General features: G+C 40.0%; 1 protein-coding gene across 11 annotated transcripts in view; it reads left to right on the top strand.

Moving 5' to 3' along the window:
- The window catches only part of EBF1 (EBF transcription factor 1), a 401,593-nt gene that overhangs the window by 34,165 nt on the left and 345,855 nt on the right, over positions 1 to 21,573 (top strand). The gene's annotated exons all lie outside the window — the stretch shown is intronic.

The following is a 21,573-nucleotide window of genomic DNA, read 5'->3' as shown; positions in this document are numbered from 1 at the left end:
ATTATTTCAAATACTCTAATCCTGAATCATTGACATGAATACAAAAGCCTAGTGACATCTAATAGATGCCTCTTAGCTTTGCTTTTCCTCTTGTTCCTTTCCTTTTTCTTCTCTTTTTACCTGACAAAAAGCTCATAGACACTTGGGCTCTGTCTCTCAGTAGCAGCATGGGGGGCTCCTCATGAAATATAAAGGGGGAAAAAGGACTGACAGAGGCCCGATAAGCTACAGAGTGAAGGGCCATAGATTAAAAGTAAATGCCAGTAAATCCTACCCTGTACACTCACTTGTTCTTTTATTGTTTTCTTTAACACTTTCAGAGCCAGGGCAGGGAAAAAACCAGAAAATAGTAATCAAGCTGCCCATGTACATTTTTAATCTGGACACTGTCGCTATTATACATATTTTATGGGGCTTTGGCGACATTCTCAAATTTTGGTTCATGTAAAGTTTGTGGTGGGTTTTTTTAAAATGTCCTTTTAATCAATATCAAGAATCCCTCAAGAACTTTTTTGCTCATTTGCTGCTCAATTAACTTAATATTGATACCATGTGTGGGTAGGAAGAGTCCTTCTGTAGGGTGTGAACACTGGGGCTCAGGACATGACATCTTCAAGGCTGAAATAACTTTTTTTCTTTTCTTTTTTAATTGATGAATTGAAAATTATCAAAGTAAAATGATAGGGTATTTTGTTTCATGACATCAGCTGCTGCTTTTTGATGTGGTGCTGCTCCCCGCCAGTGCCGTGAATTCTCCGCCTTTGCCGGGTGGTGCACGCGACTTAGACTCTGCTGGTGCATGCCGAGGAGTCAGGAGCCCAGCTGGGTAACTTTTCTAATGGTCAAAAGGTTGTTCCCTCCTCCACCTTCCTGAAGCAACCATGATTTGACTAAAGCTCTTTATTACTCCACCTGAATATCAGACAGTCATGCTGCTTGCAATTTATTTATTGTTTTCCAGAGGTAAACTACTGAGATTTTCCCCACCTGTTTTTAATGTGCTTATCGTTCATAAGTATTCTGATCTGTTAGTAATATCTGAAAATATCACTTTTAACACTCTTGGGTGCACTATTGGCTGAAGCCCCCTCACAGGATGGAAAGTTAATTTGAAGAACTGTGGACCTGCATCAGGTTTAGCTACACACACCACACACATACGCACATACACACACGCACATACTCTACAGAGACCAAAAAAAAAAAAAAAAAAAAAAGATGAAAAGAGAGCACTCTCTTTTTCATTTTTTAAAAAGTTCTTTAGAAAAGAAAGTTGGTTAAGGGTTCACCTGGTTATCTTTGAAGCTGTTACCAACAGTTGAAAACCCATGTTTCTCTACACAGTCTTGTTGTTTTCCTAAAGCCAGATTCTAATGTTAGATATATGGGATATGTCTCAGAATATGGTTTTAAACACTGAGTTGTTCTTCCTGTAGCTGTAGAAATGGGAGTGCCCTGATCTGGCTCATAAAGACCAGCATCTGAATCCTGGTCTATAAGCACCTTAAAACAAAGCAAGCAAAACCCCTGATCACTGTGAGTTTAATAGTAGCTTACATCTAAATGGCACTTCCAGCGTTTTAGAGCACGTCGGGGTATACCATCTCAGAAAATTCTCTTTGCACAAATTGACTCCATTTGACAGATCTGTAAACTGAGGCACACAGCCTAAGGAACTATCCACTTTATTGGTGACAAAGCAAGTGATTAGAAACTCCACATCTCCTATCTCCCAGACTGATTTTTTTCCCTTTTCTCAATTGCTCAGCTAAAAACACTGTTTTCAGTATTTCATAATGTCTTTTTTATTTCATTTTTCTTGCTATCCACAGCACATTTTCATGTATTACTCTAAACCTATTTACCAAGCCAGCTTTCTTAGTTGATGTCACAATTAACTTTCAGGATTTTATATGTATATATACACACACATATATATAAACACATATATATACACACACATATATGCATATATACATATGTGACACTGTTTATTGTACTCATTGCTGGAGCAATGTTTGAGTTCTTATGTCCTCATTTAATTTGATTGTGTATTTGCTTGAAAAAAAAAATCAGTAATCCATACAGAAATCTGGGAGAAGGCACAGTATGATGGCAAAGGCATAGATTTTGGAGTGCATTGGCTAAGGGATCCAGTTCCTCCACAGCTACTTATTAGTAGCTGAGCCTCAGGGGGCTCAGTTTTCTCATCTTCAAAATGGGAAAAGTCACTTCTATTTAGAAGCGTTGTGAGGATTGAGACACCTAGCACTGGGCTTGGCACATAACAGGTGCTTAAAATCAGGTAGCTCTTGCAATTTGAGCATCATATATTCCATGTGGATCTTCATTCTTAATGTGATCGTTGCCATGGGACTTTCTTTTGAGCACAATTACCTTACTGAAGTTAATCATGGTAGCTAAGTCTCCTTAGATAAAGACTCATTCATTGTTTTGTTTCCACAAATATTTATTAAGCCTCTATTATATGTCATGCACTGTTTTCAGGGTTGGGGGTATAACAGTGAAAAAGACAAACATAGCTCCTGGCTTCATGCAGCTTTCTCAGTGTCTCAGGGTTGATCTCTGCCCCCAGTCCCCCAAAAATAGTTGGAATAGTAATAGCAAGTATAAACAAAGAATATATTGATATATATGTTTTAAAAATAGAAGAATGCCATTTTAGACTGGGATCATGATGCAGAAGAAAAATATCCCCAGGTTAAAGTCGCCTTTTAGCTCATACCCAGAGGTATCGAACTTGGGCAAATTCCACGGCTTTATTGCACTCTTCTGAGGCAGTCTACATGTTGGTTAAGACTGAAGGAAGAGATCTCTAAGACCCTTTCCAACTATGGAATTCTAATTTTAGCTGTTTGTGGTATTGCTGAGCACAGGCAGGTAGATGAGCGCTTTGGATGGTAGGTTGTAAGCCTAAGAGGGCAGTGACTATGCTCAGCACAGTGCCTCCCTCCTGTGTACTAGATGCTTAGGGCTTGTTTTTGTGAAAAGAAAGAATGACGGGAACTAGAAATGCAGTTGTTGAATCTGGTGGTCTCATCTCTCTGTCTAAAGACAAGCTTGTTATAACTACACAATAAAGTGAAATGGCACTGCCATTAAAGAATGATGAGGAACAGAAAATGTAAGATAAAATATTAAATTTGTTACACTTAAAAATGTTAATCTTCACACGATTACCATGCAAATCTCCTCATTGCCTAACTGTTTAATTGATCAAGTAAATCACAGAGCAGACAAGTGAAAATCTCTGCTGTTGACATTCTCACAAAGCATATTTTCAAGAATATATTCTATTAACTATGTGTATTACACATGATAATGGGAATTTCTTATTTTGTAAAAACATATATATGTGGCATCCTTTGCAAACCACCAGATTTCAGAGAGTTTGGGAGAAGGCTTGATTTTTGCAGGGCAAAAATTCAGCCATCCTCTATTATGTCAAACGTGAAATCAGTGTTAGAAAGACCCCTGTGCAAGCAGCGCCTTTGTTTTATATACTATTAGAAGACTTCAGAATTCACCAGTTTTTCTTTCAGGCAGGTATAGCATTGACCTGATACTCTGGAGATTGAAGGGTTAATGAATTCTCTTTCTCTCCCTCCCCCTCCCCAATCTTCCTGTCCCCCACCCCCAATCCCATCATGTGCCTGGTTGACTCTGAAAGAAGGGGCTTGAAGTTACCCACAGGGCATCCCTTTCCCCAGCCTTCTCCAAGGCCACCTGGGCAGACGGGAGCTTGCCTTCTGTCCTTAGGACACAAAATCCAATCAGGCGCTTGGCCTGCCAGTCTCTCTGACCTGCGAGCTGGGAAGAGGGAGGAGAAGCAGAGGCCCTCACATTTGATAGGCTGCATCTTTGTGGCTTTAGGGGGCTCCTGTGTCTACTCGAGGAAGGAAGTTCTCCCTTATTTTAAGATAAGGTGTCATTCATGAGAGCAATGTGCTGAACTAATCAGGTTAATTGAGAGGCCATGAGTTGTCCTCATTGAGCCCATCTCTTCTTCCTGTTAAAGGCAGATAGCGCAGACAGACAGATTACACATATTTTAGTTTTTTCCCAAAAGCTTATGAAATAATGTAGGCAGGCAGGGAACGTAGGTTCAGCTGAATGTCATTCAGGCTATTTGAGCATGGATTCTTATTGTAGAACAATGTAGCATTCAAAAAATAATAAAAGAATAAGCTCTCCTCAAGATTGAAAGATGAGTGTCTCTGAATGTCTGATACACTCTTTTTTTTCTTAATATTATATTAAACTAACCTCAGCATTTCAGATCAACTAGGAAAGAATGTTTGTTGAAGAGTCCAGTTAGATTCCTCCGCGGCTATTTTATTTAGGATTGAAACGTAAAAAAAAAAAAAAAAAAAAAAAAAAAAAAAAAAAAAAAAATCTCATTGTGATGTGTCATCAGTGACAAGTAGCTTCTTGAGCCATGTTTCGATTCTTCGGCTTCCGAGCCGGACACTGGGGGCTGTCGCCCTGACTAATCGCATCTCGGACCTCCCTCTGGAGCAGCCGAGTGGGGAAGAAAACAGAGCTGTTTCAACTGAATTCCATAAAGGGCGGGGGCTCCTCCTCCCTCTTCTCCACTCAAAATGATTTGTCATAGTTTAATTTTAAACACTGTCATTGACTATTCTTTCTTTCTACCCCACCTCTTTCCACCTTTTTTTTTTTTTTCTTGGAAGTTCCAGGAATGACTTTAATTATCTCCACAATCAAATTCTCGTTGCTGCCTCTGTGAAAGTGTGCAGTCATAGATGGCAGGGATTATTTTCTTTAGCACTTGGGGATAGAGAAACCGGTTGTTTCAAAATGAGAACCAGCTGCTTCCACAGAGCCCTTATTTAATGGGGAGCCACTTTGTACACAAAGCCTTTGCTCAGGTCAGTCATTATGGCAAACCCCAAATCAGCAGTGTTTGGTCTATCACCCTGTATTAAATGTCGAGCGAGGAGTGATTTAGCAGATATGATAACAATAATAATAATAATAAAGAAATACCCAGCATACCCTGCATCTTTAATTTTGCCTCAACTAAACACTCCGGTTTGGAAGGAACATTTCTCAAAATTCTTCCTACAGTGATTACAATCATAGACCTAGTTTACCACTGCTCTCTCATAGATGGCTGAGGGGTATGTGTGTGTGTGTGTGTGTGTGTGTGTGTGTGTGTGTGTATGTAGCTTTAACCCTCTCTAAATCTAGAAAATAAAATTAAGCTCATCTTTCAACATAATCTTTTATCTGACAAGCACAGTAGATAGATGAAAGGTAGATAGCCAAGTTGTGGGTCCCCTTAATAGAACCAATTGGAGGGCAGAGATAACTGCTATTATCAAACATCTTTTATGCCATCCTGTAAAATAAGGACGAGGGTGATATACCATATATATTTTGCTGTCTTTCTAGCTTGTAGATATTGGTTTGTTGTCATACCCTGTTAATCTCTAACAGCACTAAATTCAATTTGAAATGAGGAGAGTACTTTCACTATTTGACTGTACAAAATACTTTTGAAGCATGCAAAAAGAAAAAAAAAGGATAAAAGACACGTAAAACCACAATAGATATTCAGTTATGAGAATAGTTTGTTTTTAGAACCTAGGTTGCATTTTTCTAAGGTGAATAGTTTTGGAGGATGCAGTATTTATTCAATCAGGAATTGAAGAATTAAAAAATAGCAACTTTACATAGATTTTTAAAAATCTAGTTTAACCAAATTTTATCTTTCAAATATGAGAAATTATTTTGCATTACTAATAAGAATATGTGGCTTTTAAAAATTATGACATGCTTTTTTTTACATTGATAGCAACTCAACAAAATACTTTGAAGAAAGGATAACGATTTAAAAATTTATTCTCACAGGGAGTTTCATTAAGCTGAGCACTGGTATATATGTTTTTAATTATTTTTATTTTTAGGATTTCCATATTGAAATATGGTTTGGGTAAAATCTTATCAAATTATTTTGTTTGTTTACTAACTACTTTGATTATATAATGTCTCTTTAGTTCAAACTGTAATTCTATTTTATATTTTCTGTATTTGTATTTTTAAAAAATTCTGTTGATTTTTTAATATAAAAAACAAATGACTGTTATATTTCTAGTCACTCAAATTTGAACTGAATTTTACTTCCTGTTTCAAAGGTCAAGGCAGGCTGACCTCAACAGCAGTGTGGAGGCTGCTGAATTATTCATATCATTGACTTTGTGTCAGCTTCCACATTTGTGGAGAGGGATGTTTTATTCATTTATCTCATTTAGGGTTCTTCTCTGCACCTGTTTCTACCATTAAGTACCCTGTAATTTGCATTTGATGCTAATTTAGTTTCATATCAGCCTGGTCCCCCCTTGTTAATTTAATTTTCTAAGACCCTTTTCATTACAGTAGAAATGTTTTCCTCTTTAAAGCAAACATCTATACAAGTAATTGTATAAACTGCCATTTAAATAATATCTTTTAGAAGATTCCATCGTTTAATTCCTTAATTCCTATAATTAGCCATGGTTTGATTAATGTTTCAAAGGGTTAAATTAAAATGCAGAATTACTCAAATGCATACTGGAATAATTTCTTATATACAGCAGAGTTAGCGTTGTGGTGTTCTTCCTGAGAATTCTCAGACAGTATGTCTTAACAGCAGTCATTTTCTTTATTTAGAGTGCTGTTTAGTTTACTAATAGTGATTCTTTCAAAATCACTGTGCACTCAACATTACTAGTGAAATGTTAGTTTTTTTTTTTTTTCATCAAATTGTTGATAGACAGTGGCTTAAAAATGTTTCTGCAACATTGACAATGACAAACCCAAAATAATCAGGGCAGAATTAGGTCCAATTCCTTGATCTATCCTGGAAGTTTGGTATAATGAATTTCAGGAAACTCTGTTATATTATATGTCTGTTTCTCTTCTTACCAGCTCTTTTATTTCTGTCTGCTGCTCAGGGTAGATTGCCTGGAAATTTGTCAGCTTTCCAGACATGGTTTTAGCCAGCTTTGGTTTGTATCTACGGACACCCGTTGGGCTACAGTTGCCACCTACATATTGTAGAAATTAGGAGTAAGTTGTTTGAGGAGGCCTGATTGAAATGGTGGCTACATGGCAGAAGTGGCCATGTCCCTGGAATGTCTGTCAAGGATTTGGGGGTTATGAGAACATGCTACTCATATAAACCAGGTCCATAGCCCCTCTGACTGTTTGGAAAAGAATTCTAGCTCAGTCCTTTTCTTGGAACTGTTTGGAGGGTGTTTGACATGAATGGCCTTATGGAATCTGTTGGTAGTGGGAATTCAAAACAAGGGTATGAATTACGAATTCAAGCACTAAGATACGTGAAAATTAAACAGAAGGGAAGTGGCTGCAGCTGAATATTACTAAGAAATTAGCCCAAACTCTACAGATCCTTCTTCCACTAGGTTGGATTAGTTTGATCTGTTGTTCATATTCTCTGGGAAAACCAAATGAGGCAGTTCCTTTGGGTTTCCGGAAAGATCTCAGGTCTATTGGAACTGGAGTTTGAAGGTGGCTTTTCCTTTTCTTTCAGTTAGAAATGATTCCTGGGGACTCCCACACACAACTTTGTCATTGTGGAAATGTGAAAGGGTATCTCCAGATTTTCTAGCAGACAGCTTCATTTGTCTGGTTGCAAGGTAGGGCTGGGGGTGGACTGGACAATTCCCCAGGGTCCCCTTCAGCTGAGAACTTCCCTGGACCTACCAGTGACTTTTTCACGTCCTACAGCTTATTAAGCTAGCTCTGTGCTTCTGCTGATGGTCCTAAAGCAAAGTGAGAGCTTTCAGGAATGAAATACAGGATCTTTATTCATTAACAAAACATTTTCTTACTCATTCTCCCTCCTACATCCCCCTCCTCCAGGTTTAGATATTCTTTTTAGTTTGGACAAGTCTGTAAGCTCCAATAGAAAAGCCTCCTTGAGGTCTGATTAAACGGCTGGGTTTAAAAACAATAAAGACTATCTGCAGAGCTCATGAGAATGCAGGAAAGGTTTTCCCACCCAATTCTGGCTGATGCTTGGAATTCCACTGTCAGAATCTCATCCCTTTAGCTAAGAACCTTCAATGTATACCAAGACATACAAAACTTAGGGAAGGCTAGCACTTTAATTCTATCATTCACATACCTCTTCGAGGGAATGACATAAAGATCTCACATGGGTTCAGCTCTTTTTAGTTTTCATGACAACACAGTGAGGTAAGCAGGATTTTTTTGTATCATTTCACAAATATGGAGAATGAATAGCTTAAGAACGCTAATACATAGCCTAGCTACATCCCAAAGGCAGGTTTTCCAAAAAATCTAGATTCCTGTAGGAACAGACCACGATTCCATTTAAGCTGAGTGGACTCTCAGAGATTACAATTCAGCCCCTTCATTTTAAAGATGAGAAAGCTGAGGCCAAGAGAAGCACAGCAATGTTGCCCAAAGACCTAATTAGTCTCAGAGCCAGGACCATAAGCCAAGTCCCTGGCTCTGGTTCCAGTGGCTTTTCTACTACTACTCTGGATCTGGGTCCTGCTCTGCTCTCCATTTCACCTTGTGTGCAATCAGCCTTAGGGAAGGGTACAACGTGTCTTTTCTGGGTTTGGGTCCAAGGAAGCCCCTAAGTCCTGTATCTCTAACAAGGCCTAGCATTGTGCACGGAGCACAAGTTAAATTGTTTCTCAGAAATTATAACAGTCCGTCAGGCGCGGTGGCTCATACTTAGTAATCCCAGCACTTTTGGAGGCTGAGGCAGGTGGATCACCTGAGATTAGGAGTTCGAGACCAGCCTGGCCAAAATGGCAAAACCTCGTCTCTACTAAAAATACAAAAATGAGCTTGGTATGATGGCACATGCCTGTAATCTTAGCTACTCAGGAGGCTGAGGCAGGAGAATCACTTGAACCCAGGAGGCGGAGGTTGCAGTGAGCCAAGATGGTGCCATTGCATTTCAGCCTGGGTGACAGAGTGAGACTCCATCTCAAAAAAAAAAAAAAAAAAAAGAAAAGAAAAGAAAAGAAAGAAATTATAACAGTCACAGGGAGGAGGAAGCTACAGAATATCCCATCATAAAATATTACTTTATTTTTAAAAGCCCACATATTTCATTTATTTGCAACTGTGCTTGTTCATACTATGTCATATAACACCGTGCGACAAATTGCAATTTTTGTTTTTGTTTGCCAGAGGTATTTCATCAATAGTCATCTTTCAGTAGGAATTTTACAAAAGGTCTTTCTATTCCAGATGTCTTATCATGAGCAGTTGTCTCTGACTATTATCTCTCTCTGGAAGGTACTGACATACATAAATATTGACGTTGGCAATTTTCAAAGTAAGTCTTAATAAAATTTTTCTTATATTTAAACCTAAACAAATTGAAAGTACCCTTTCCAAAAATAATAATAAAGGAAGTGAGGCATTGTTGCAGAATATAATTCTGAAAAATTTGTAGTGAAAGGGGAAAAAAGTACACTGTATTTCTTCCTACTCAAACCACTTTTGTGTACAGTTTTGCCTAAGCCCGAAGAGGTTTGTCACACATTTGGAATTGCCAAGGAAGGGCAGAAGTCATGGGTATGGTGCTGAGAGAAATTATTAGCCCCTGGCATAGTCTCATGCTGAACTGCAGGAGAATGATTCCAGAAGGCAAAGGGGCATTCATTCGCCTGGTAAGCTAGAGGGAGAGGTGGGGAGTTGGCAGCTTCTGTACTGTTTCAGAGTATGGGGCAAAGGAGGAAGTGACAATTATTTCACCTCTGAATTATTTGACTATCTGGTCTGACTGAAAAGATTGTGCTGATTTGGAAAAATTTAATTTTTTCCGTCTCCATAGTAATATATGACTGAATGTAGTCAACCAACTAAATCTTTCTTCCCAGTATCAATCCACTAAAATTAATTTTAAAAGGTGGAATTTTGAATTTATGTATACTCTTTTCTTCTCTTTTTCTCTTCCCAAATTGTCATAAATCATTCAACAGGCTGGATTCCTTTCTGCTCCCAAATAGTTTGATACCAGAAGCCGGAAAGGATAATCATGCTAAACCTATTAAAAAATGGTTTCATGAAGGGTTAGTCTCTCCTTTAGAAACCATTGTTTACATTCACAGAGGTGGTGAGGACAAGCAGCTGTTGAGTTCATTGACCTCAGACAGGAGAAACAAAGGACCCAGCATGTTAATTTATTCAATAAATGTTCATGAAGCATCTACTATATAAAATAAGTTGTACCCCCAATCCCAGATTGGGGACTGCCCCAGAAGCACTTTATGGTCCTCCCAGGGCACTCACCTATTAAGGAAATTGGATTTGGTGTAGAATCTCCTTCTCTTTTCCAAATCACCACCAAATCCATTGCCATTCATCTTTCTCCTGCCATTACCTGGCCATTCCCAGGGTAAGGTCCCACCTCCAAAAAGAGATTTAAAGTAATTCATTACTCATCAGATTTAGTGTAGGTTAATTCCCTACTATGCTAATAATTTTCATCTTCAAGGTACTAATAGTTCTAATATGAACCCAAATTTGTGCATATTCTTCTGTTAAGGAGAAAGCATGCTTTGGTTCTGTTAAAGGCTTGACATGTTAAATTGCTCATTCTGATATGGGACTTCTCATTCATTATGAAATGAGAAGGAACCTCATGTAGAATGCTGAACTGGGACACAGGAGACCTGGTTTTGAGTACTGCCCCTGCTGTTATTTAGATATGTGAGCCTCTGTGTCTGTGTGTCTCTTAACTTCTCTGGATTTCAGCTTTCTCATTTATAAAATGAGAGAAGTAAACACTTAGGATCTTTAAGGTTACCTCTCTCAATGACTTTAATCCTCTCTACCCTTATAAATCTGGTTACCTCTCATCTCTGACATTGGACAGTACCTATTATTAAACATGTGCTTAAGTAGCATGTACTATAAGGTAAATAGCAACCTCACAGAGGTCAGAACTGAATAACCAACAATATTCTCAATCAACTTTCAGTTCTTCTTCCTTACCTCATCCAAGGGATTAGCCAGGTAATAAGAAGATAAGGCAGCAGGTGCAGCCCATGTCTATTGCTAAAATCTACCTTAAGGCAGGAAGCTAGTGGGTGAGATCTTTAGATGATGCACCTTACAAGGCTAATTGAGTTGTTATATTTAAATTTATTGGTAGCATAACTTGGGCAAGATGGGGAAGGGATCTAGTAAAAAGAAAATTGTAGGCTTGTAAAATGTGAGGCACGTGGACCAACACATTTGTCTCTGTGAGATAGTAACCCCAAAAGGTTGTGGGCAGAGGTTACCTATGCAACATCCTCAAGTTGTCTCTTAATCTGGTTGAGACTTGTCTTGCAGATGAAGCAGCCTAATGTTGATATACAGAGAATCTACACTGAGTTGCACATAGTACATGCTCATTAAATAATTGTTCATTTTCTGCATATCCACTTTGTTTCTGTACTTTTAGGGTGTATAATTCCTTTTAAGGCAAATAATGCTGAGCATCTTTGGAATGAAGCTATGAAATTATATGCTCTGCTAATATCCTTTGCTTGTGAGTGACAATACAGTATATATTCCTTAAGCTTGAAGAAATTGGAATTTCATAAAATCTTGAAAAAAATTTTTTTCTATGTGCAGAGGAGACGAGAGAGAGACTGAGAAACAGAAAACTTTGTCCAGGATGGGAACCAGATCTCTCTCTCTATTTTTTAAATTTTAAATTATCTAACCGTTAAATATAAACATTATAATATTTTGACAGGTTTCCAAAGAAATAAAATTGTGAGTCCCATGGATAATGATTTTTCTGAGAATTCCAGGTACAGAATAGGCCCTTTCAGGATTTCCTGTTTTTTTGTTTGCTTTCCTTCGCTTCTTATTTTAGGTCCAATAAACCTTTACTTTAAGCAGGATCAAGTGTTAAGACAAACCAACTACAGAGCTAATGTATAGAACATTAATTCTATAGAAATGCCCTATAAAAAGCAAAGAAATAAGACTAACTATTAAAAGAAATCCATATGTCTCTGGAATTTTTATTTAAGTTTATATTAGCAATAATGACCTTGGTTCTAGGGAATTCGGTAACGATTAATGACCAGCAAGGGGTCACTGGCCCCATGGTGCTTTGGGCCAGCAACCCCTTCCAAAGGGGACAAGAACTGACCATTTATCCCAAGGAAGTGCCCTAAGGCGAGGTCCTTATCCTCTTGCCATCTGATTGTAATTTAACCTCAGCTTTTAAAGGGCCCTTAGGAGCAAAGATACAATGGGTTGTGCTTTCAGTATTTTAAAGAGTTTATTTTTGCCATGCAATGCCTAATTGGGTATCATTGAAAAGAGTTGTCAAAATAAAGTTGGTAATTATGTTCCTTTTATTCTGGGCTACATATACTCATTTTGTGTCTGCATATCTGCTGGCTTGTATTGGTGTAGTGTGCATCTATGCAGATGCTTATACTCACATTCCCATGTTTGGGGTGTGTGTGTGTGTGTGAGAGAGAGAGAGAGAGAGAGAGAGAGAGGGAGAGAGGGGTTGAAATACCCAACGCCAAATCAACAGAATAAATAAAACTTGAATGATAGAAACTTCAGTCACATTAGTTTTGCCTACAAGAATAAATTCCTGTAATATGTAAAATAAGGGGCCAGAGGCAGAGTAAAATTAGTCTTTTCTTGGTTACAGATGACTGGTGTGGCAGTGACTGGCATTGGCGTTTTGCATGTTCTATGTGTTATTGTCATTACTGTAATTACTGATGATAACTAACCATTTATGAAGCCACATATTAGCTGAATTCTGGGTATTCTCTCATTTAATCCTTACAGCAATTCTGTGTGCTGAGTATTCTTATTTCTCCCATTTTACAGATGAGGAAACTGGGGCTTCGGTTGGTTAAATAACTTGCCCAACGTCAACATAGCTATTAAGTGGTGGAGCTGGGATGCCAACCTTGCAGTGTCTGACCCCAAAGATCAGGGTTTTAATCATAACACTATTCTGCCTCTATTTAAAAACTAACATTTCCATTTTCTAAGCGCAGCCCTTAATATATTCATTTAGGCAAATTTCCATCCTTTGCTGGCGTAATCGCTATTCCTTTTGTTGGTCATTGCTCCCCTGGGCTTCCTTCAAACATGGTCAGAGGTGCCCCGGACTTTTTAAAGATGGAAGAAAGGCCACATGGCCCTGCATAATTTGACCGAGACAGCTGTGCAGTTGGTTGTCTCATTTAAATTACAACCACAAAAAAGATGTGCCAGGCTTCATTGACACAAAGCTAAGGGCAGGAACACGGAACCGTTTCCTGAACCTGCCCTGGGTTCCTGCCAAAGGTAAGCAGCCACGCTCAGCAGGGTCTCACGGACCACTGAGGAGGCAGTGAGCTTCACTAAAACAATTATCCCTCCCCAGGGCTCTGCCGAAGGTTTGCAGCTCCAAATTCTCATGGTAAAGGATCCGTCCAGTCTCTGAATTCCAGCTTAGAATGGCTGACCTAGGCAGGAACTTGAAGACAATTCCTCTGAGAGCGAGGGAGAAAAAACAAAGGTGTGGGATTTAAAAGGCTGGTATTGCAAAGGATCATCTTGACAGGCTGTGGCTCAGATTTAGAGAAACCCCAAACTGATTTGCAGAGGACTGAACACCAAACCTTGTAACCACAGAGCAGACTTCGGGGAGGTAGTCATAGGACCTGACAAGCAATCTTTTAATACAGAATCTGGTACAAAGATCCATGTGTGTATTTTTGCTGTGGTTTTTTTTTTTTTTTTTCTATATCTTTTGGAATGGAGTCTAATCGTCCAAAGGATAGTTTTCACGTGTAGTGTTTTTCTCTTTGATTTGAGATAGGAGGTTTTCTGTGGCTGCAAAGCAATACACATATACACATATACCTACGTGGCATACAATGTCTTTTTTTTTTTGGTGGAATTCTTAGCATGCATATTTTTCTCAGCTAAATGATTTTTAACAGCAGTTATTTAGTTCCTATTGCACCTTTCCAAAATTGCGTTCATGGTAGATACTTCCCAAATAAGGTTTAGTTTTATTAAAATTCTTATGTCTTTCTGAAACAAATATACTAAATCTTCCAGAAGAGCCCATAATAATATTTTTTTTGCGTGTGTCTTATGAGCCTGTGCGTATGTGTGCACCACGCAGATTTGTGTACACATTTGTATGTAATACTGTTACAACTATAAATGGCAAAAGAACGTATTTTAAGCCTCTTGGGGTTTCAACAAATTGTGATAAAAGGGTGGTGGTGGCCGAGATGACTTTCTCCCACTCTATTAAAAAAAAGTGCAAAATGAATGAGGACAAACTGCATGTGCTGGCTGCGATTGTGATTGTGCACAACTGCAAAGCGGGATCGGCCGGGATGGAGGCCACGGAGCAGGAACACCCCGTGTCTTGCCCCCCCTTCTGAATGCCTCTCAGTAGTGGCATTGTGGGGACTCATGAATTACTTCTTACAGTCGGGGCTCCTTGCTATAAATCCAGCCCTGGTGCCGAGCGCACTGTGGGCAGCGGAGCACCGAGCCGGGCCGGCGGTGTTTGTGTTGTTGTTAGCGACACGTAGCGAGTTCCTCCTAAGCGGAAAGGCCCCGGCTCCAGTTTGTCGCCAGCGAAAGCCGAAACACGAGTCGCACATGTGGAGCGGGAGCCGTCAGCCGCCCGGGGAGGGGGGTGGGGGGGTGGCTGCGGGAGCGGGGGGGAGGGGGAGGGAGTGCGGCCCGAGGAGGGGCCTAGCGCTCACCGGGGGATTTGTTTGGGGGGCTGGGGAGGGGAGGGAGGGGACAGGGTGGGAGCAAAGAAAGTAGCCCAAGGGGAACCAGGAAAAGGATGCCTTGACCTCTAAATGTTGTGCCCTCTCCGTGACATCTCACTACTTGTCTGAATATTTGAGAGAATTAAAATAAAAAAAAAGGAACCCTTTGTGGTGCGGCTTCAAAATGGTTTTCCTTCCCAGGATATCCTGTGCCTGTCTTTGGGTGAGTTTTTCATAGGTTACTTGGTTAGGAGACTTCTCCTATCCCTTTAAGAGGTAAAAACATAAAAAAAAATGTAAATGTAGGGACTTTAACACTTCCCCCCTTCCTAACATTCGTATAATTGCTGTTAAGCCACACTGAAAACCCTGGGGCCTGGTGTTCACCAGGGTAAAGTTACATTTCACAAGCAGAAAATTGACTCACCACTTAGGAAAATTGGCTACCAATTATGTGTCAAAGGCTCTAAAGTCAGACCTGAGGTTTTCTTTTTGCCAGAATGGAGAATTAAAAAGAGCACAGGCACCCAGCTTTGTCCCCACTACTCCCTCTGGGAGTGATTCTTGCTTGCCACTGGGTTTCTTCTGAGTTTGCTTCTAAGCCTTGGCGGGGAAGGAGGGCCCCTGGCTGAACCCGGCCAGACTGGCTAGCAGGATGAACGGAGGCAGGAGTCAGTCAACCCTTATAAGTGAGTTCATGCACACGTATGTTACAAACATGCTTATGGCCTGTGTGCAGAAAGTAACTGGTGGCCTAGCACAGTTGACCAAAGTTCTGAGAGCTATGACTGAGACTCAGGGGCCCAGGGGAGCTGGAGAAAGAAGGGGCTTCTGAAGGCCAAGTCACTAAAGTCAAGGGACATCTGCTGTCTCTGATGACATGTTTATCACACCCACACCACGTACATTGTCTTGGAAATTTATTGTTGTCTCCTCTTGTAGGAGAAGCCACCTGGGCAGGAGGGGAGACAGTCCCTTGTGGGAGGACTGATGGTCCTGGTGGGGAAGCATGGAGGGGTAGAAGTCAAGAGAGAACAAGAGGAAGAGACAGACAGGGATACAGAGTCATAGATACAGGGGCAGAGGAAGAGCAATGCAGAGAGGGAGAGGGAGGAGAGGAGAGAGAGAGAAAAGAGAAGAGAGAAGAGAGAGAGAGAGAAAGAGAAACAAACCTCTTGTTTACTTCTCTCCCCGCTGTCCCCTGGTTCTCCTGTATCCACTTTCTTGACATACTCCTTGCCTTCTTCCAAGGCCTGCTTTCTGTTCCTGTCAGAGTGGCTTATCCTTGGTTTTGTTTTTAATGCCGTGAAATTAAACCTTATTTAGTGCTTCATTTTCTGCCTCTAGAGGGAGAGAAAGAGAAAGCGTTAGGACCAACCAAATTGAATGAATTTGCTGTGCTGTGTCGGAGAGAGTTAGTTTTGTAGGACAACCAGGATGTAAAATCATTCTGGAGATTATCCCCAGATAAGCACCCCTCCCAAGAACACGATGTGATATGTAATAATTTTAGTGAGGAAAGCCATCCTTGTTTTGCCTTCTGGGAAATCTTATGCTATTTCTATTTGATTCTAACGTTGGACAATTTCCAGAGTTCTGAAGAACCAACTATCTTAACTCCTCAATGATTTTGACAGGGAAGACAAAAAAGGGACAGCAATTCTGGGGCTGGGTCTCAACCAAAATATCTAATTTCAATTTAGTCCTGGCTTCTTAGCTGGAACAAAGAGAAAGTTTTTACATTTTGCAGAATATTTAGTTCACCTCAAAGTCTATTGGGTTAAAATATATGTGTGTGTGAGTTTTTCCTTACATAGTGGTTCAGAATGCCTGAGAGTTTGTCTAATCAAGACTCAAATATTTTGAGTGGATTTTTTTTCCCTCCACCATCCTACTTCTCTGAGATATCTTTTCTAGTTTTAAGAATCTCACAAGCTCCCTCAAGTGATGCTTAATTAGAGGAGCTTTCTATCCACTAAGTATTTTCTTGAATGTATAATTGATTGTGCAAGGAAGGAAGAGCTGCTGGAGTGGAAATCATACATCATTTCATTATTAATGGCAATGTCTAAATAAAATGCAGACATTGTCATGCTAATGGACAGCTGTGTATGTTTAGCTTTAAATCAGAAGCTTTTTTCCCCTTTACTGTTCTCGGATCATTTTAGGAAGTTTAAGTAGCATTTAATATATTGATAAATACCTGCTAGCATGCTGGGCTAAGGTTGGAAAAAGGAGCCAAATGAAATCCTGACGAATGCAGGGGAATGGTGTGACAAAATGAATAATTTGGGATGCCGTGTACATTGCCTCCTTTTTACTACCTGTGAAGAAGCTGGATTTTTACCTGGATTTAATTTGGAAGACATGTGTATTTAGCACTTACTGTGTACTGCTTCCACTGAAAACATCCACAGATGTCCTCAGAGAACAACAGAACTGAAAAGTTGCTGAACGGCCCTCACCCTGTTTTTGGTGTGGAATTCATCAGCCAGAGGGAAAGAGTCTCTTGTGGATCCTGAAATGGCTGGCTTAGATCAGAGGCTTTCTTAGTTTGCAGTTCCCCAGAAATTAGACCTTCAGCAGGGATTTGGATGCAGGTAGTTTATGTGGGCATGATCTTAGGAAGCAGGAAATGAGGGAGAGAGAAGAGGGAAAAAAGGCAAGGAAGAAAAAGTAAGGCAGTGATGTATTATCAGAGTCACTGCTGTGGCTGGTACATGGTCCCATTGGAATCTTCTAAGGGACAGAGTAAAATGTGCCTCCTAGAGCCAGACTCCAGAAGTACAAGAGGCTAGAGCATTATCTCCTGGCTCCTGTCCCCTCTTGGTTGAGGGCTGTCCCAGGGTGCTGGTGTGCAGGCTGGGCATCTCCTTCAGAGTTGGCATGCCGTGGAAGGAAGCCACGACATAGCAGGTTGTGGTCAGGGTCAGACATGTGGCTGAAGTCAGAGGTGGGACACAGGGATGTGAGGTAGGCACCAGATGCATCTGTTATAGAAGCTGAGTGTAAAGTTCCTATGGGGAGGGAAGCTTGATAGTCCATCCTTTTTTCTTTATTGAGTACCTACTGCGTACTTGGGTATAGGAGGCATCTGGTGATTCTTCACTGAGTCCATCAAGAAGTGCACAAATTCATATACCACAAATGTTTGTTGAGTGCTCATTGTATGTCTGGAGACCATTCTGTCTTCTTCCCTAAGAGTGTTCATGCTGTTGGACCAGGTGTTATGATTTTGCTCTGGAGAATAAGGTATTTCCACATGGAGCATGTGGAAAATATAGTGCCTATCTCCTGAAAGGTCCAGGTGATGCAAAGATGAATGAGACATGATTGGAGGTTTGTCTTCTGTCTGAAATGCAGACAGTTCTGGGTTGGGCAGCTCTGTAAGATGCTGAACACATGTCCTTCCAAGAAGCAAGGATCAGAAAGTAGACTTTGATGGGGGATGTGAGAGAAAAAGTTCAGATAGGCTTCTGTGAATTTACTAAAAGTTTTGGAAAGGTTATACCCCTGTGGGAGGGAAATAGCAGTAATGGGGTATGTGGCAATGGGTACAAAAGGGTTGGGGCTGATGTGTGAAGGGCCTTGAAGGGCATGAGAAAAGGTATGGGTTTTCTTTTGTAGGGAGTCTTTTTACACAAAGGGGAACATAAAATTCATGTGGATGAAAACTCAGTGTCAAAACATGAATTCATCTTCCTCCTTATTACTGATGGATTTCTCTGTCCCTCCAGTTATAGGAACCGAGGAATGATCCTTGCTGTTGCCCCACCCCCATCTCTGTCAGCCATACTAGTTATCTCTCAGCTCTGTCCCCTTTGCGCCACCCCCAGTCTGCCACCTGACTCCTGCCTTAACTCCAGATTGGTGTCTCTGTAATCCTTTGGTTTCTCTAGAGACCCTTCTCTCCTTATAGGAGCCAAAGTAAGCTTTTGAGAATTCGAAGCTGATCATGACATTCCGTAGCCTTTAACTCATCAGTAGCTCCTTACTGTTCTTAGGATAAAAGCCAACTTTCTTACTCATCTGCTGTTCCCATTGCTTCTGTCACGGACATTCCTTTCTCTCTGAGAAGCTCAATTCATCCGTCAGATTCTAGCCCCTTTCCCTTCAGTTCTCAGAGACACCTTCACTCCCCAGCTGGGTCAGTTCCCAGCATAGGATGCTCTAAGCCCCATGCAGCCAGGAGCTGTGGTTGTTTGTTTACTATTCTATTCCTTCTGACACGTAGTACTCAATAATAAACACAGTGCCAGACACTCGGTACGCAGTAATATCTATTGAATGAGTTATTGGATGAAAAGCAATGTAGCTTGTGGCTGTGGAGGGTACGGATTCTGTCCAGTGGTGTGCTGTAGCTGGCTTATGTGGACTCATGAGAACCAACTGAGTGAATCTTTTCCCAGCTCTGTTCAGTGTTATCACATTGGTAGCTTGAAGTCATTCATAGTGGGGATATTTACACCATAGAAATTGGCAAACACTACAGAGCCGGGCTCCCTCCACCCACTTTACTCAGAACACTGTTGATCCTGCCAGTCATGCATCTTATCCAATCTTAGGTTTCTCAGATTTACCCCTCCATACTATGTCTTTGTCACCAGTTTTCTGGAGGGCAGAGATCACATCTTATTAGTCTCTGAATCATTAATCTGTAGCAGAGTGTGCAACTCAATAAGCATCTGTTTAAAAAAAGAAAGATGCTCACTAGTAGCTTGAGTCTCCAGTCCTGGCATGCTGTCTCTTCTACTTAATGTGCTCTTTGAGAAAAGGATTTTGAAATGATGCTTTGGCCTATTTGAGGTCTCTTCCCTTCCACCACTCCACTTAGGCCCATGGCTCTTACACATTCCACTTACGTTACAGTAGAATGTTTTAATAAGTAGGATTTTTGTCATTGCGCAAGTCGACACAATTATGGGAATAGCTAAAATTCACCAGTAGACCTAGTGGGTTCAATTCAACAAGATTATTGAGAGCCTGTTTTGTGGGAGATGCTATTGCTCATATGCTAGTGAAACAGACATTTTCTGCCCTCGAGGGTCTGTGCACTGAAAGGCACAGTCATATGCAAACCAAGAGTAACTGATAAGATGGTTAAATGGTGGGACAGAGTGTCAGGGGCACCTGTATCGGAATTGATTAATTCTGTATGGGGGTCACGGAAAGCTAGAGAGAAGGGATATTTGAGTTAGACTTGGAGGAATATACGGAGAGCTATAGGGAACAGATCCCAGAGGCAAGGAGATCAATTTAGGAAGTTACTGGGATAGTAATGGCCCAGAGATAATGAAGTCTTGGTCATTACTGGTGGCAGAGCTAGAAGGCAGTGGGCAGGGAACAAAGCTCAGATAGGCTATGGGGAGCTGAGGGAGAAGAGAATCAAGGTGAACTGTCTGGATCATTTTCTCCTCCAGTCCTTTTTGTGGTGGGAAGATGGGAGAATTGGAACGATCTAAATATGGCTTCCTAATGTTCATGTTATCTTGACTAATCTTGATAAGACTTTATGACAACTTTATCTCAAGCTCCTGCAGTTTCAATAGAAATTGGATTTTAGGATGCACAATTTGATTTAGCCAAACAGCTTTGGACTTCCATCCTACTTCATTGTCCCTGAGTGTCATGACTGTCATTGTCTGCATTCTAATTCTGTTTCTATTTGAATCATTCATTAAGTACCTAAAAATTATGCATATAGTAAATTCACAGGATACCATATGCAAATAGGAAGCACCCCTCACCCTGGTCCTAAATAAACATTGTGGATTTGTTAAATAAATTGGGGAGTTTCAGATCTTTTTTTTAATGCAATGAATTGTAACGTCACACTTCCAATACGACAAGGATTCTTTTTTTTTTTCTTCTTTTAAATACAAGGAGAAAAAAAAATTCATTTTAAGTCAGAAAGTGGGTGTACGTAGGGGAGAAAAAAGGAGGGAGGGAGGAACTGTATATAACTTCTCTTCTGCGTTTTGGCACAAAAAAGTTGTTCCCATCAGCTCAGCTTGGCTAAGAGAGGCCTTCAGATAAGAATTCTTGAGATCTCTGATTCTTCTCCACATGAAAATTTAAAAAACATTAAAAAAAGAAGAAATTACAAATGATCTGATCTTGAATGCCAAAAATCTAACCTTTGATGTTGGCTTTTCGGAAGTTAAATAATGAACCAAAGTTTCTTTTTTTCCTTTTTTTCTTAAAGGACTACTTCATAAAGCCTATCTTACTTTATAATAAAAGGAGGAAAACATAAATAAAAGACACTCAAATATTTATACAGTTATTCAAAGGATTAAATGTATTTGGTAAGGTCTTAAGGTTATTTAATATTTTCCCCTTCTTTTGAATCTTTGTTTTTAGCTCTGGTACATTGAAGATTTTCTTTTTCCTGTGGTTTTGTTTATAGAAATTAACAAATTCCCTTGTGATCCTTAAGAAGTTACTTTAGAAATATACAAATATACATGAATGAGAGAAAGGGGATATGAAATAGATGAGATAAGGAAATATTGTCATAATAACTACACTCTTAATATTACACTACTTAGTTAACACTGCGTATAATTGAATAAATGACAACAACAGTGAGTAATAGACTACTTATTTGACTCAGAGAGAAAAATCTTGGGGACCTGCACTTTAGAAGAATATAATTTTACTTTTAATTTTTATGTTATATGAATACTCTGTGGCAATGTACATACTCCACATGTATTTTCTGCCTCGTGACTTACACTGGAAGAGAGAGGAATGATTAGTTTATATGTTAAAA

Source organism: Pan paniscus, chromosome 4 (genome assembly GCF_029289425.2).
Source record: "Pan paniscus chromosome 4, NHGRI_mPanPan1-v2.0_pri, whole genome shotgun sequence".
NCBI classification, from domain to species: Eukaryota; Metazoa; Chordata; class Mammalia; order Primates; family Hominidae; genus Pan; species Pan paniscus.
The sequence above is the reverse complement of the archived record's forward strand: the minus strand, read 5'-3'. Positions and strand labels throughout refer to the sequence as shown.